This window comes from Motacilla alba, chromosome 1 (assembly GCF_015832195.1).
Source record: "Motacilla alba alba isolate MOTALB_02 chromosome 1, Motacilla_alba_V1.0_pri, whole genome shotgun sequence".
Lineage (NCBI taxonomy): Eukaryota > Metazoa > Chordata > Aves > Passeriformes > Motacillidae > Motacilla > Motacilla alba.
Genome location: NC_052016.1, coordinates 109,830,566 through 109,846,708, shown reverse-complemented (window position 1 = coordinate 109,846,708; position 16,143 = coordinate 109,830,566). Strand labels below are relative to the sequence as shown.

The 16,143-nt window shown below is 39.2% G+C and overlaps 1 long non-coding RNA gene across 1 annotated transcript in view; it reads right to left on the bottom strand.

Moving 5' to 3' along the window:
- LOC119705661 overlaps nucleotides 1–15,715 on the bottom strand; it is a 51,321-nt gene extending 35,606 nt beyond the window's left edge. Inside the window, exons 1-2 of the long non-coding RNA XR_005258286.1 lie at nucleotides 15,648–15,715; nucleotides 11,522–11,590 (exon numbers count right to left, since the gene is read on the bottom strand). This is a non-coding gene — a long non-coding RNA (uncharacterized LOC119705661). The remainder of the gene's footprint in view (nucleotides 1–11,521; nucleotides 11,591–15,647) is intronic.
- Nucleotides 15,716–16,143: the final 428 nt, after the last annotated feature.

Here is a 16,143-nt window from a genome sequence, read left to right as displayed (position 1 = left end):
TAGGCATGAAAAGACACTCTATCTCAAGAGGTGCCTAAGCCATGGGTATCTGGAAGTTCAGCAGACATACTCAGGGGAAACATGCTGGGATTTTTTCTTTCTCTGTTTTTTATTGGTTGCTGTTAATGAGTACTTGCCTAGGTGGACCTCATGACTGAATCCCTCAAATTACTTCACACACTTTATGCTTCAAAAAACGTAACACTTACCTTCCTGCCTCTTGTTCAGATCTTATTGTCTCATCTTGTATTTTCTACAAGCTTTATCACTGTATAACTGTCAAAATACTGGATTAACATCATTTCCACATTATATTGATTAAAAAAATGCATGGTCAGTATTATGTTTTATGAAAAGGAGGACCTAGTTGCAGAACTCAATAACTAGCTTTTAAAATTTAAATCTGCTGGTGGAACAAGTAAAATCCCAGGATTTCTAAAAATACCCTTAGCTTTTTTGATGGATTAGCAACTGAAGGATTTTTACATGAAGAAAAAAGTTTCAGGGACTAATTACTAGTTTACAGGAAAGAGAGAGGATCTAAGCACCAACCACAGCTAAGATAAGCGACAGGCAGACAAGAGTCAGAAATGCTACACTATTACCACAGCCACCGCAAGGATTTTGGGGGGCATGAGCACATTGCTCCAGCACACAGCAAGAAACTACATCCAAAAAACAACTTCACATCCCTTGCTCATTGAGCAAGGCCTGTCAGATACATGGCAGTGTCACAGGAAAACACTGCACGACAGCAAGTCAACTGCGTGGGTATGATAACATGTAATTAGTGTATTTTTGCAACACCCAGGGTCCCTGAGCAGTTCAGTATTCAAGTAGATGACCAAAGTTGGGCTTGGAGAAGAAAATGTGATGTTATGTATCTGGTTTTCATGTAGGAAAATGTCATACATCAGTCATACTTCATAAGACACATGGCAATGCTTTCACTGGCTGCTACTCAGGGTCCTTTCAAACTGGAGGATGAAGCCCCTGCCTAACATGTAGTTTTGTAGAGCCACACCCATACACACATGAGCACAATGTTCCCTCAGTGCAATGCCTCTGGCAAGATACTGACAAGATACTGTGATGGAAAGTCTGATTGCAGCCTGATGAAATAACAGAGGGGGAAAATAATGTTTAACAAAACTTCTGACCCTACACAGACACTTGTTAGCTCATGACAATCCAGTCATCTTCTGGAAGTATTAGAGGGAGGAAAAAAAAAGGGTAAAAACTTAAACTAACTAGAAGACTGAAGTAATGGCAGAATTAGAGAAAAGCTGAAATCTAGCACTTACTAAAGCTAGAAGACTGAATAATAACAACATAAATATGGGAATATATGAAAAATTAAGAGAAAATTGGGCATTAAAAATATTCAACACAAGAGAAGAATGAAGATGATCCATCACTCTTTCTTGACCCAAAAGATAACACAAAATTAATCTTAAAATATTTAGATTCTCACTGTTACAGCTTCACTTTTTTCACATTTATATGGAAATATTTCAGTATATATATTTCAGTATATATATTTCAGTATATATATTTCAGTATAAAGATGTGGTTAAATAACCACACTAACTTGCTTCCCATTAGCATTTCTCACTGTTGCCATCAATCAGTTGCAGATGATCCATTACTAGCTTCTGAGATGAAATGCAGTCTCAGTACTGCCAGGCACACACCATACTATGGGATATTCATTAGACCTTAAAATGTACATTACAAAAGCCCAGCACAATTTTCAGAAGAAACTATCAGTCTCTAATGCATGAAAGGACCCAGTCAGTAACTTCAGACTTACATTTTGATGTAAGCATTTTCTGCCTCTACGGGGAGTTCCCTTTTATTTAGATAATTTTGCTCAGAGCCTTTTGCAGACTGCCTAAACCTTGCTGAGATTTTACTTCCTATCAGCTGCCACAAGCTAGCCAAAATCTTTTTTCCCTCTGGTAAAAATGAGGTTGGGGAGTCTCACTGACATTTTTCATCAAGACCCTGATGGTAAGCAAATGTGCCATAAGGGGTCCCTGGGTTTCATGTCATGGCTTTTCCCACACCTCTGGCATTCTTAGGCTGCCACCAGGCTGCAGGACCAGAGCGAGCCTTGCCTGAGCTCACTCGTGTGTGAGAAGGATGCTCCTGGCACTGCGCTTAGGGACCCCTGGCGTGTGTGCATGCACAGCCACACACATCTCACACACACAGGCAGGGTAAGAGCCAACAGCAGCACACACCCAGCTTGCAGGAAATGTGTGTGGAATGGCCTTTGCAGACAGGAGCATAAGCTGAACACAACTGACAACCGGTTTATTCAATTATTGAATTAACTAAATAAAAACTAGCCTACATTGTGATATGGATTACCCCAGAGACAATAACCTAAAAACATTAATGACATCTTGTTGTTAGCCAACCCATCTGACCTCTCTCCCACTTTCTGTAAAAATTTCTTTTGTCCTCTAGTTTAGGCCTCAAAATACAGGCTTCATCACAAAAATGTGTTTCTTATTTTTCAAACAAAAGACTGGAATCTGAAAGAAAAACCCAAGAAAGCTTTTAAAGAATTCAGAAGCATTCTGTAGTGCTGTCTTTATTTTTAAAGTGGCTACACGGAACAAAAATAATATGCTTTAAATTACTGCATGAATGAAAGAAGTTTCTCACAAAAATAAATAGCAGCTGCAATACTTTTGGCTTTTAATGTCGGGGAAATCAGAAGCTTTGGATTTCTAAAGAAATCAACCTCTCTGTTCCTTATTGGGCACAATAATACAAAATTATGCCCAAAATTATGTTACAGAACCAATTTAAAATGAGAGCTCACTGTAATTTATTAATACAATCTGACAAGAAGTTATACGTAGTTATACAGTGTCCCAAACAAAGAGAAGTTGGTTATAGTATGGCCACACTCCTTTTCTCATTGGAACATCCCATGAGAGGTAAGATGGCAGCAGGGCCTTGTAAAACTACTCAATTAGTTTAGTCGCCAAGAGACAATTCTTTGGAAGAGGAGTTGCTGGTGGTCAGTTGAAGTGGTCATGAAGGTGCTTTGCATCATTGGGCAGGTCATTGTAGAGGGTGTATTGAGCAAACCCAGCCCCCAAAGGCTAACAGGGTTTTTAATTGCTACCAGATATTAAGCTGCTCTGGGCTAACTGTGCCCCTTTCCTGTCCAGGTGTGACTTCACCAGATCAGCTGAGAGGGCTCTGGCCCCCTCCTACAACACTGTTTAGAGGGCAGGATGCAAAGGCTGTCATTGTCCATAGCTGCCACCCTTCCTCCCCACCACAGCTGGCCACACTCACCCTTGTCCCCTACCCCCAGCTGCTGCCATTAATGCAATTTAAATTATTGCTACCAATTGCTGTTTAAGTCTAAAATCCAAGGGTGAAGTCTAATGCAAGCAAGAATGAACAATCTTACAATCTACTGTAGCAAATAATGAATCCCTGAACCAATTTTTCTACTTTGTGGGATCGGGGTGGGGGGAGGTGTTGTTGAACATACCAAAGTATCTATGTTCCCATTTCTTCTGTAGGAAAGAATTTGAGTAGCATGCCATGGAACAGGCAGGGAACTTGAGGTATGTCATGCAAATTTATGCAGAGCTGACTTAAAAGAATAGAAGCAGATTTTCTATATATATGCATGCCAATTACACCATATGATTCCATTTTTATTTCCTCTTCTGTGTCACCCTCCCTTCAGTTTCCTGCTTATCATTTCACACAAGCACATATGGGGGACCACACCTTCCACTTGCACAAACCAAACAAAACAAACCAGCTATTTTTAAGAATCCATCAGCAACTATTCATTCAAAGCTGTTCAAAACTCATCTGGGGTTGCTAGGTGACAAACTATGGTGACACCTCTTTCCTTATTTGCAAAAGAATTTAGCAAGAAGAGTAAGAGACATAACTGATTTAAGCACTGTCCACCCAAACTGTGTCAAGCCTGCAGGAACTTGGGCTGTTGACTTGCTCATACTTCTGTGGAACTTTATCCTCCCCAGCTGCAGGGAAGTACAAGTGTCAATTAGACAGAAGCTCCATCACACTCCTGAAAATGTTTTTTCATTATCCTGATTTGGAGTCTAAATATTTGGTTGTAAGTGACACTGCTTAAATGAGACATGTCAGTTTATAACTTGTCTGTTGCAAATGCTTTTTCTTTTTTTTTTTCTCTTTTGTCAAATTCATTGTTGTTGCCAATACCTTGATCGTGAAAATATGAATGGATGTGAATGACTTTAAGACTGGTAACTTGCAGGAAGGCAGCAGTGCTGTTTGTCACAGATCTCTATGTAAAACAGTCCTACCATTGCTGGAGATACCTCTTAAAAGAGTGCATTGCTACACAACAGATATTACTGGACATTCAGCCACCTTAAACTTTGTGATAAAGTCCTGCATATTCCCCAGCCTCATGGTATCGACACAGCTTGGTGTTTAATATCCTCAAATATCTTGATAGCTAGAAAATGATCGGAGGTGTTTTACTAGGCTTTTATGAGATTTACTTCCAAGGCTGAAGGGTGCTACTACAAAAACACAGATGGTCTGAGGATGGCTCACTTAATAAGTAAAAAGGACAGGCAAGATCATGAGCGCAGGGTAATGGAATTGTACAGCAGAGCAGTCATCATTCATCCAAAACTCCCACTGCACTCAGTGTAGAGTGAAATCACACAGTGAAGTGCTCAGCATTGACGTGGTCACCTGAGCCTGTCACCTTTCCTTTTTCACAGTGACATGTGCACCAAGATGTTATAGAAGGTGCAGTGCTATATTCACGTACCTTTCTTCTAGGCCTGTGTGGTGCTAAATCCTTACTGAAAAACCAAAGAACCAAAGAACAGTTCATGGTAGTGTACGCAGACAAACTGGGTTCACTCACACCACAGATATTTGCTACTGGGATAAAAAGAGCTTGAAAAAGGACAAGCCACATACTGCCCAAGTCACTGCTTTGCATGTCAGGACCCTACAAACCTCACATAAAGCCAAAGACAGATTTGACTGCGGGCTAGATGTTGTAGGTACACCAGACAGGAGGGGAGAAAGGGACAACAGATGGTTTTGCTCTCTCTGGACTGCAAGCAATGGTTGCCTCGAATTCTAGTGTTAACTGGCGTCTTAAGGACAGGGGGAGGGGAGGGGAGGGGAGGGGAGGGGAGGGGAGGGGAGGGGAGGGGAGGGGAGGGGAGGGGAGGGGAGGGGAGGGGATGTTGGCCTCCATCTCATTCACTAAGGAGGAATAACTGTATCAACACCGGCTTGTAATTAAGTGTGCACCCGAGGGGTACATCTAGAAGCATTCTTCAAGTGTGGGTATTGCAAAGTGACTCATCAGAAACAACATAAAAAATTAAAATCTGAATAATGATCACCCTTTTCTCTCACCTCACTGCCTTCCTAAAAGTAGGTTTTTAAAACCTTGTAAATATAGTTATTCTAAGGATCGTGCTTCCAGTCCTTCCACCCACTCCATGCAGATTTACTTGAGGTCTTTTGCAAGCTCTGGTTAAATAAATATATGCATAAAATTATTCACCTTCTTCCCTGCTCTGCTTCTCTTATCTGCAGATTTCTCTGACAGCACTCCTTCATTTCTTTGTTGAAGTCATGTCATCCTGCATTCCCAACCAGATTGTTTGAGTCTTCTAAAATTAAACTGTGTTAAGTTAGGTTTGTCATGGTTTCATTTGGTTTGGTTTTCTTTTCAGAAACCTCCCAGATTCCATGTCTCCTAATAGAGAATATTGCTGGTCTCATTCCACAGCCTGGCTGAATCAGAAAACTCACGAGCAAGCAAGATGTCAAAATTCTCAGCCTGAAAGAAAAACAGCAGCACCAACCATTGATTTTCAGGTGCCACATCTTCCTGCTCACTGACATATTCTGATTAAAGGCTTTCGAGTATAAACCCAGAATGACTTCATTGGCTCTGGCAGAATAACTTCAAATTTACACTGCTGAAATCAAGATCTCAGTCCAGCTCTCATTTTGTAGAAGACAGCTCAAGCTATAACTTTGCCTAGATAGGATCAGAATGTATGAGCACAAAACCAAAAAACAAACAAGAATAACCCCAGGAAGTAAAACACTTTGGAGCCTGTATCCACTCTTTGCAGTTGTATTTCACAGCATCAGGGATGAATTCGTCCCTTTTTGTTGGCTGCAGTAACTCCTGGTGTTATTTTACATCGCTGTATTTCTTTTTTTGTTTTCGCTCATGCCAACAAGACCATGAGTAGGCGTCATATAAGATAAATCTCACTAATTTTAAAAAAGAAAAGCTAGTGAACAGGAGGTGATAAATGCTGTGCTGCCTACTCAGGTTCTGTCACATAAGATGTCACTTCTTTATTTTAATTATATTTTCTGCCAACTCACAAAAGCCAGCAATTTCTACTGCATGTGCTACCTTTTGCTATGAAATTATTCTGCATCGCCAATTGCAAAAAAATCAACTTGTTTCTGTCCCAATTTTTTTCCATATTCATTTTATGGCTGCTTCCTGATGTTCTATAGAAATTGTCTCTTCAGGAAATGTTAAAACATAAATAACAGCTTGTTCATTGCAAAATGACTCAGACTGCACACAGAATTCTTTTTTCAAGAATACACATAGGGAGCTTAAAAGATGACCTGCATTTTAGGTGCAGTTTTGCTGCTGCATGCTCACAGCTAGCTAGTTTTGATAAAAAATTCTACTTGATTAAACAAATTGAAAGCTAAAGAGCCGTGGTATCTAGAAAGTGCTAACAGTAAATCCTTATCTGTTTGCATGGCAGTTAAGAATTCTTGTCGTCCTATAAGGTGAATTAAATTCAGCTTCAAGCAACACCGGCGGCTTGATTGACTGCTGACATGGGCAGATGCTTTGAGCAGAAGGGCCACCCCTCACAGACCGGGGCTGAGCCACGCCTGCAGCTGAAACAGCAGCACACCTACATGGACCACAGGCACAGGGATGAAATCCCACATTTCACCAAAATCAAATTCACTTTACAAATGGCAATAGTTACAAACAAACCAAAACCCACTAGTTAAACTAGATGAAACCAAAGCCTGAGGAGAGTGAACCAAGACTCAAGTGTAAGGATTAAGTCCTGGAGGAGTTGTTAACACAAGGTTCACACCAGATTTAGTGCTTCTGTGAGTGAAGGAGGTGGAACTGTGGCTTTGACTAATTTTATTTAAAGTAACACATCTTAAGGATTATTTTCAGTAACAGAGAGAGAGGCAATGAAGGAAATTGTTTATTATTATTATTATTATTATTATTATTATTATTATTATTATTATTATTATTATTATTATTATTATTATTATTATTATTATTCTAAACTGGAAATCAAAAGCTGGAATATGAGAATGGATTTTAGGACAGAACCTAATCTAGCCAGGAGTAGAAAAAGAAAGAACAGCACAGGAAGGTCAGATAGCTTAATCACACACTTGGGGGGCCATCAGATAGCTGAATTATGCTGCAGACAACTTCAGATCCAAGCTTGGGTAGTTCAACTAAATCAAAACTTGTCAGATCCCAGCCTGAATGCAAAACTACATTTCTGAAGTAATCAGTGTTGTGATTGTTGTACTACAACTGTCCAGCCAGATTGGCAGTACTCTGGTCATGTATCAACCTTTAACAAAGGAAGAACATAACTGCCTTTTCATTTGACCATTTATATTTCATTAATCACAGTGTCCTTATTATGCAGAAAATTAGATTGAATTAGAAATTAATATAAAACTGAATTACATCTCAAGTAAAAATATAGATTCCCTAACGGTTTATCCTTGTCAAACCAGCAATTCAATGATCTCTTCTCTGTGACGGGCCTTCTAGGGACCCTTTGCTCAAGGATAAATGAAATTCTCCACCCTTTAAGTGCCTGGAGCACTTCTTTGTAGAAATACTGATCGATTTAAACTCCAGCTCTGCATAGCAAGGAAGCTGAGGATCTTCAAAACCATAACCTTATTTGGTTTCCTGGATCCATCTCCACTGCTAGATCTAGCAGAGCACTACTTGTACACTTGCACAGGCAAGTATAACTTAGGCAAAAATTGCTAAGAAACGTCAGCATTTTTTTTCTTGACACGTCAAGTCTCTGTATGGGGAGTGGTGGGGAAGCATCTGCTTTACTTGACTATAAAGCCAGTCCCTTCTCCTTCCTTTAGGAAAAAAAATGTAATGTGTAATAGAACATCAGTTACCTCACATGATTCTTTAATTAATGTTTGATTAAATTTAGAACAGACATTTTTATGTCTGTCTTTACATTTGTACATTTTGAATTTATCAATAAATCACTCATATTATCTACGTGAAATCCATATTTATTTACAGTACAGCATGTAAGCCTTAGGCAATATTTTTCACAAATCATTTGTGTTTCTCTGAATAAAGCTTCCTTTTACTATGTATTTATGCAAAGTTTTTTCTAAGTATAAATAAATCTTCCTGGCCTGTAAGTTCTGTGTTTGTGTGAGACAAACATTGGGCCTATGCATAACTGTGAGCCATTTTGCAGATATGTCTCCTCACCAGAGGGGATCTGGTTTCTTTGTCCCCAAAGAATCTTGCATTTGGGAAGATACAGAGCCCTTACTTTCCCCATCTCTGTTTGGATTTGGAGGCTCTTTCTCCCCTCTTTGGCTCCTTGTGTGGCAAGCAGGATCTTGCTAGAGGAATTTTCCTGACTTTACACTCAGGAGTCTTGGGCTCACAGCTCTACACTACAGTGAACAAGATGGTGATGGGTTAATGGTTGCAAATTATGACCTTAGAGGTCTTTTTCCACCCTAACGAATCATATGATTCTATTATTCTTCATTGTAAATGGCCTTCATGCAGTTCACAGTGCCACAATATTCTGCATTCTCTGTGTATCACATGGAATACTCTGTATGCACATCTTACCCAGCACGCAACCCTCCACTTCTGGCTCTCTGTAGGGGTTCCTCCTGAAGCAATACCAGGGATGACAGGTTTGCCATCAGGGAGCTTTGAGTACCCTTCATCACTTTAAGAGGTTTATACACACTTTAACTGTACATAACTCTCATCTGCAGTAAGTGCTTGTTGAATGAACATGTCAGCATTGCACGCAGTGTGAATATAATATTTATTTGGGGATCTATAGAAGCTTCAGGAAGTCACTGTGAAGTTGAATCATATTTACTTTTACGTCCCAGGAAACCACCACAATGCTTGGAATGAACTAAGAGTTCCAAGGTGTGGGAGCCTGCACTCAGTTGTGAAACTCCCCTCTCCCTGCAGGGAAGGTCTGATAAGGCACTATTGGCTTAACTGTGCTGATGGGAGAGGCAGCTGAGGAGGCACCATAAACCATCAGGGACCCCTGAAGCACCCCCAGACCCATTCCTGAAGCCTTCCACCAGAAGACTGCATGTTGCAAAGGTGTTGCAGCAGATCCAGGGCCTTTTGCAAAAGACAGTGTAAAACTTCCCCCACACACAGGGGAGGTACGTGGGTGTTCCCACCCAGCCTGAGTGTATTTTAACCCATCAGACTTTGTGTTTTGGGGGCTTCTTGGGGGTGGGTCAAGACCATCACTTCAACCAGCAGCAACAATCAAATCTTGTTGCAGATCTATGGGTGGTGATTATGTATCTTTCAACTCTTATCCTCTTTCTTTCTTTTCTTTATACATTTTCTCAAGAAATATTTTGATGCTTTCATATTGATATATTATTATAGATAATAATAACCAAAATGCCTACATACCTGCTTTCCATTGCAGCCAAACTGCTCTAAAATAGACCCTACATAAATACATATATATATATATATATATATATATATATATATATATATAAGTCTTCATGGGAGAAAATCCTTTTATATAGAAGTATTAATTTCTTTTTACCTTGAAAAGCCTGACTCTAGGAAACAGCTCTCCTGCAAGTCAGATCCTGGTTGCATAGCTGCTCTCAGGAGTCCAGCTTGGTAGCTCAGGCACTTTCTGCCTCATGTAATGCACAAGAGTGACAGCCCAGTAGGCTACAGAGAACCAAAATAGCTCCTCCTTCAATCAAATGAAATTACTACAATCATAGAATATGTTCAAAGGGCAGGTTGGTCAGAAAAGGGGAAAATATGGAAAATTTAAATCCTGGAGCAACCACACCCTTCCTCTCCAATAACAAAACCACCAAACTTGAAAGAACCAAAGGAAAGATCTGACCCAGCACCCAAAATAAAAAGTCATTGCTGCCAGGTATGTAACTATATGCATCCCATAACCAGATCTTATCCCAAGCAGAGCTGTGATGAGACTGATGATCTCATGATTCACTTTTTGCAAAATCCATCTAGCATAGATGGAGTAGAAGTTCATGTCTGGCTCACCAGTAGTCAGGAAGGCCACTACAAGCTGTAAAATGTGCACCTTGGTAATTGAGACTTGAAGCTGGCATATTATCCTAGCTCCTGCTGTTCAACAGTCCTGTGTTAATGAGGACTCTAATTGGATGAGTGAAAAAAATTCTCACATCAAATATTCCCCTGCCTTTGAGTAGCAGGACTGTTGTCCCTTGTCAGTGCTACCTGCCTATCTTGTTAGTCTGAACTAAAATTAGAGGAGCCAATGGAAGCAGGGCTCTGCTGAACTGTTGCATTTTCAGGGCAGAATAGAAGAGACAGTAAAGTGCCTAGCACAAGAACGGCTCTGAAGCCAGCACTGCCATATGGCAGAAAATTGTGTTGGGGGGTTTGGTTTTTTTTTTTTTTTTTGCATATTGAATAAGAAAAATTAAATCAAAATGTTAACATTGCACTAGAAAGATGTAAATTCATAATCAGCCCATTCAATTTCAAAGAAATTGGCCCATTTTTTTGATACAGAAATATTTTTGTGATTTCATTTGCTGTGTTCTGTAGAATAAATCTTTTTACCACACAACTCTTTAAATGAGTTTGCAGCAATGTAGCAATATTGAGAGAGAACAAGAATATTGAATAAGAACGTTGAATATGTTGATATTCTAATTGGTATTCATTACAGAAATGAGTCATTCTCAGTGATGTGGCAACTGCTGCTTGGTTTACTTATTAACAGGTGGTACAGCAGCCAGTGAAATACAAGTCTGAAACTCATAATTCATGGCTGGCAATTTTCTATTAACTTTTCTTGTATTTGTATTGATAAAAAATACAAGTATAATTCAAAAAAATGCAGCAGGTAAGGTGTTTTAATTTTAGTTGAAATTACCAAGGCAATCAACACACTTCAGTGAACACTCTGAGTGTACTAGCGTCTCTTTTTTTCAACAGAAATTATGTACAATTTATTACATGTTGTATCTATCTTAGATAATGTCAAATATCCTGTTTAAAGTATAAGGAATAATGGATTTACTCAAATCCCACAGAATTTCCCTAGAACTTAGTGTTATAATATAAAACCCTCTGTCTGTAGCAGGATAGCTCAAAAAGATACTACCTGCCAATAAGTTAAATACTTACCCTTTTTGAAGATAATGAGCAGGACTTGAACTGTTTATTGGGCCAGAATTCACAGCTGTTCTGGAAGACCTAGATGGGGGAAAAACCTCATATGACTAGGAAAGTAAATAGATATTTGGACATATATTCCTACCAGATTTGGGTATGAATATCAACATCAATAAAGTCAAGAAAGACTTACTTGAGCATCCTTCACATTGTTCACCACTCCACTGCTCTCATCCCTCTGTCTGTTCTTTCTACTTTCTTGTCTATTTAACATCATTATAAATGTGGACTTGTAGCACATACCTACCTGTAAGTTTTTTCCAAGACTGCTTCTTGTGTTTCTTTCTACTTCTCATTTACCTATCTGCTTTTAAATTCTCATACTGATAAAAGTTAAACAGACTCAAAATTACTATCTGTGGTCAGATTCTCTTTGATGTAATTTCATTTCCCAGCCCAACTGAAAATACATTTTTTAATAAAAATACGGATAGAATATTGTTCAAAAGAAGTCACTGTGAGTGCAATTTTTTTCTGTAGCATTTTTATGAGCCAACTACTAGTGTAGAGGTGGGTTTGGAGTTTGTTAAGTTATCTAAATATAAGGAAACAACGGGATACTTCCACTGAATTTGCTGGTAGCTAGGAGATTATCACTAAAAGTGGTCCAAGTCTTATTTCAAGTCTTTTTCAATGCAATTTAGACCTAAGTCTTCTTCAAATAATCCATCTAGGATTTTTCAGTTTCTTTTTTCTCTGCCATTTCTAAAGATTCTTTAGCAAGAAAATTTTAAAAAATAAGTTTTTTTTTCTTTTTTTTCTTTTTTTTTTTATGATGACAATCTTCCTTTAGAAAGAAACATCTGTCAGTAGTTTTCAAGTGCAGTTGGGACTTGGAAACAATGGTCCTATGGCTGCTCCTTCCTGCTGCTCGCTGAGTGACTTTACACAAGTCTCAGCATGTCTCTGTTACCTTAGCTACCCCTTTTTGTCCTCCCCTGCTAAACTGTGCTGTCACTGTGGCTAGGACTGTGACACACAATCCATTTCTATGGTCCCTCACACAATGAGAACCGGATCACAGCTGGGGTCTGGAGACACAACGTGGCAACACAAATAACAAAAGAGACCTTGAGTACAGGGGAGGAGCAGCGGGGCAAACTGCCCTCCCTTTCTTGGACAACTTGTTATCATTTCCTACAAGGAATACAATAGAAATTGGCCTAAAGAAGTGTCAGAATATCTTTATCTCAATTCCAACCAGTACTTTCTAAGCACAGGTCTCTGCCTGATCAACTAAGAAATTTCTGGCTTCACCTGCAATGAGTTCACTGAGAGAAAATTAAGGAAGATCAAGCTCTGAATTTGCATGAAAAAAAGCATTTCCCTCAGACCACTATTCCTCCTATGACACGGAAGATTATCTGAAAACCAGCCCTTAGGGATGTTTTTTGGACATTTTAGTGATTGGGCTCAATTACCTCTGAGGTCTTTTCAAACCATAGCAATTCTAAGATTATACATTAATATTTCACCCACCTTGCCAAAGTCACTTGACAGTGTCAATACAAGCTGGAACAGAGCTATTGACAAATGTTAGTGGGGCCCCCTGCATGGGATTTCAGCTGTCCAAGTGATCCCAAGAAGAGTAGCATGATGTACAAAAATATGCATGCATTGAGTTGGCAGCAAGGCAGAAGGAACCTGAAGTCATGAAGACATCATCAGAAGCAGCAAGGGAGAAACTTCCCATGATTACTGTTTTTTAGAAAATATAAGATAATATTATGTACCTGTAGATCATGTGAAACCTTACAAGATACAGGTCTCTCTGAGTATATTTGTTGGGGTGCATGAGACAGAGAGTATTTTGGACCTTATTAGCATAAGAGATTTGATAGACAAAATGCCTTGGCAAAAGCAAACGGAACTTTGGAAATTAGATCTAGATAGCAAGAAGACTTTATTAGACAGGTTTACTGGAAAGAGAAAATCCTATTAAACTCTGCAAGCAAGAGATCTTACTATATGCATAAGTTTGTGTATGTGATTTTAAGCTAATCATTGTAGTACACATCACTAGTCTCCCTAAAATAGCATATAAGCACTTGTATCCCACAATAAAATCGGATTCTGATCACCGAGGCTCCCTGTCTCTCTCTACCACTGACATATATCTGTATATCTGAACAGACACTTCTAGCTCACAGCATGCCTGAAATATCATGAATGCAAAGCTTTTTCCTTCTGACTTTTATTTAAATTACTGTTCAAACTCACTGGAAGATGTTCAGTTTACACAGATTTCAATATCAATTTCAACTGAAGTGAGAGGACTGATGTGACCAGTAGAACCCACAGGTATAACACCACTGATAATAAGCCCTTCTATATTATTTCAGTTGTCTTTTGACACATTTAGCTAATTTATGTACTGACTTTCACATATGTGAAGCAAGTGAAGCCTCTGTTACAATTCTTGTGCTCCAGTAGATTTAAAAAAAAAAAAAGTTTAAGATCTTTGTAATGAAACAGATTTGGAAATAATTGTTTTCCCTTGTCACTCTTTCCATTATTAGAAATGCTCCAAGTCCCTTTTTTTTTCTGCAAGTGAGTCACCTAAGCCATTTCTAAGTGCTGTAAAGTATCAGGAGAACAGCACCACCACAACAGACGCGCAACAAAAAACAGTTAACCAGCTTTTCTGATGTGAATCCAAGATCCATGTGCAGTGAAGTACATGTGCTTCAACATTTCTATTTCTGCACAAAACTATAGCAGTTTTGCACCCACGAGTATTTTAGCTTCATGAATCACAGGAGGCTTACTTTTACAATTATAGATTCACATGTGAATGCATTTTCCACCAAAACCAGAAACTATTTTGTTATAATTTGACTGCATAAACCACAATAATATTTTTCTGAGCTAAAAGTAAAGGCTTTTCTCAGCAATCCACCGTTATCTTTCAAACTTTCCTGCATTATACACAGGTATATGGTATAAAGTAAGTGTTTAAGAGCATGCAACAGTGCATCAGTGTTTCACACATCAGTGTTTCTCTGCAAATATAAAGAGATAAATATTTGCTTAAGAAACTCATACTATAGCTTTCCTAGCTGAAAGAATCCTAAGAAAAAGGATTTTAAAAAATCCTTAAAGCTAAGAAAATATAAATGAGTTTGCCTAGAGATAAGGCTTCTAATTTTATTGGTCATATATATGGAAAAACAGCCCAGCAGCCCTGATAGGCACTAAATTTCAGGCCTTGCTTGTGACGCAGTGAACACAAGCAACTTCATTTCACACCTTTAGGTAATTGCGGTGCACTTCAAATATTTTTAAAACACTTCCATATGCATAACTGTTGGTAAACATATTTTTATTGAGAGGTCCCCCTTAAATTGAAAAGTAACAGCAACTTGTTTTCATTTAATTGACAGTAAGATATCAGTGGCTTTAGATATACAATGGAAGCTCTCCAATAATAAGACCTTTTAAAATAAGCTTTAGCAATCTGGAAAGAACAAGCTGAATCTGTCAGCGTGTAAGCCTGTAGTGCTCCAACTGTATGCTGTCCTATCTTAATATTCAGCTAGAATTCAGATTGCAAAGAAGGGATGTACATCCCATCTGTGAAAGAAAAAGCCTTCCAGAGACCTGGGCTTTCTTCTTTTCGCCATGGTGGAAGGGAAAAGACTCCTCTATGTGTCCTGGGCCTTGCATGCAGCCCAGCAGAGGTATTGCTGCCTGCATTCCTTCATGAGAAGGTGTGGGGGTTGGAAGACCATTTCCTCCTGAGGCCATGTACACCATGTCCTCCCCACAGGGATGCTTCTCTGCACATGGATACATATGCTCTCTCCAGGGTACTTCTCTCTCTCCCTGAACATGGTGCTTAAATAAGCAAAGCTAACTTTGAGAGCTCCCTTTAAAGAAAACAAACATACACTTTTTGGATGATGGAGCACATAATTTTAATGGTTTTTCAGATGGGAGAATGTATTTCAGTTTATCAACTCCAAAGAATGGAGCTTCCACCTATTGCACATTTCTTTCCCTCACTGCCCAAATTAAATGCACACCCATTACCACAAAGGAGGGAAGAGGCACGTGAGAGATAGACACCAAACAGTACCTGCTCCTCCAAGAGATGGTTCTGACTCTTTGTCAGCCAAGGAATCCTTTTCTCTCACAAGGCTTGGAGATGTTTCCTGCCCACAATACTATTGCACCTTGGAGCAAAGCCACCAAGGACATCAGTTTCTCTTTCTCTGGCCACCTCCTCCCCACAACCCTCCTGCCAAGGTTTCCAGGAGGAACAAGGACCCAGCCCACCCAGTCAGGCTGCTGATCTGGACAGGATAAGCCCCAGCACTACTCATGTCATGCCAGCACTGACCCCATTGACCCAGTGACGGAGAAGGAAGACTTGCACACCCTATGATGATCAACAAGTCTCAAACTTTATTGATAGGCACGCATATTTATATTGGTGTTAATGAGGCTAATACATATTGCAAAAGGCGAGCTCATTATTGGTTAGTTACTTATCAGCCAACTACACGAACTTCTACATTATTGTAGTAATACTGTTGCAATTTCTGCTTTTCTTCATATTTCTAGCTAAAGAT